Below are 1,681 nucleotides of genomic sequence, written 5' to 3'. Positions count from 1 at the left end.
ACACGTTTCTCAGACATGTTTCCTGTTACACCTCGTTGAGGTAATGAGTACAAAAGTTTTTCTTGCCAAGCATTTTATTGATATGTCACACCCATGTATAGAAAAACATGTTACAAAAGAAGTAAAATATAAAAACAGATCAAAATAAAAACATACTTTAACGAAAAAGTATCAAAAATAAAATAAAAACTCTTCCTAATGCTGCCAGAAGGCCCAAGCTGCTCTTGTAATCTTCAGTTGGGTCTCGTCGTTCTCTATCAGCTGTTCGTATAGCTTCTCGATTTTAACCTCAAAGAGTCTGGTGTTTCTGAGATTGTGCAGAATAGCCTCTGTAGCTCCAAAGACTCTCCTTTCTGACACATGAAGGTGGTTCTGGTGCAGAGCGTCCCGAATGGCTGGAATGAAACGAACGGTCCATAGTCTCTTTACCACTTCATCATAGTTTCGATCCAGATAGTATTCATCGGTAGGGAATAAACACTCGTGCTGCCTCTGACTGGGGTGAGCGATTTGACATCCGTTACATTTTTCCTCTCTGTACAGTTGCAGGACTCTATCCAACAGATGAACTACAACCGCTTTTACCGTATTCAGGAATGCCGATGTCCTAGCACGTTCTGTAGCATCACCCTCGGGAGCACAAGGAAAGCATGGCGAATCAATGCCTACTGCTGTTGATTCCTCTGGAGACTCGGGTGGAGTAGATGGAGGTTGAGGCATATCCAGCCACCCCGTGATATCAATGTCAGCCATAGCGCTGTCCAGATCTGGTGTCCAAAATGATGGTGAGGATGGCGGTCCTGTAGGCGTTTGATCCAGGCTGCAGATCGTGGTTTTTCTCAGATCCATGGTTGCTGCTCTCTAAAAATGTCCTTGCGGGGTCCTTACTTTTTAAATGATCTGCTGAGGTGGGTGGGACTTGTTATGTTGACTGGGGGGCGGAGTCCTCTGCAAACGTGAGGGACTTTTTCACCAGTATAATGTCCATCGATGTCTGACTCTGTTTAAAAAGTTCTTTAAGCTTTGTAGCTTTTCCATCAATCATTTCCAGCCATGCAGTCAGAGGCACCCTCAAGGACGTTTGAAATACCCCGCAGGTAGAATTAAAATACTCCAAAACAAAATCATCAGAGGGGTCCTTACCCAACGTCACCAAACGGCTTGACCGGTAATACCAACGCCCAGAGGGTCCGCTTTTAGTTTCCCAGACGGTGCTTGTCAGGACTCTTCTCCCTTCTGGCTGTGTGGGAATATCTCCTTCTTCTTCCTCCACATTGAGGGGTAACGATGCAAACTCTTCTTTAATCTCGCATGCTGTTTGTGTTTCTTTGCTTTTCTTTGCAAATATCTTGTACACCTCTGGTTCCACGATGGTTTCTTGATGCACTACTTCTTCCGATACAATGGTTGCGTGTAGATCTCGGGAAGACACCAGAGTTAACACAGCCCAATCTGTTGAGGTCAGTGTCGCTTTAACACTACGAGGTCCATACGTTTCTCCATTCTTCAGATTGTAGAAATGCAGTTCATTAGCCATATAGTTGAATATATAACCCCACACATCGCCATTTTTTAGAATCCATTCTTCGTGAAGTTCTTCGGCTGTAGGCGTCTGAACCCGGCATACAAACTGCATTCGTTTCTTGATTGGAGCACCCAACGGATGGCTGTAAGTTGTCGT

The sequence above is a fragment of the Pseudochaenichthys georgianus genome, chromosome 9 (assembly GCF_902827115.2).
Source record: "Pseudochaenichthys georgianus chromosome 9, fPseGeo1.2, whole genome shotgun sequence".
Classification (NCBI taxonomy): Eukaryota; Metazoa; Chordata; class Actinopteri; order Perciformes; family Channichthyidae; genus Pseudochaenichthys; species Pseudochaenichthys georgianus.
Note: the sequence above shows the minus strand (reverse complement) of the source record.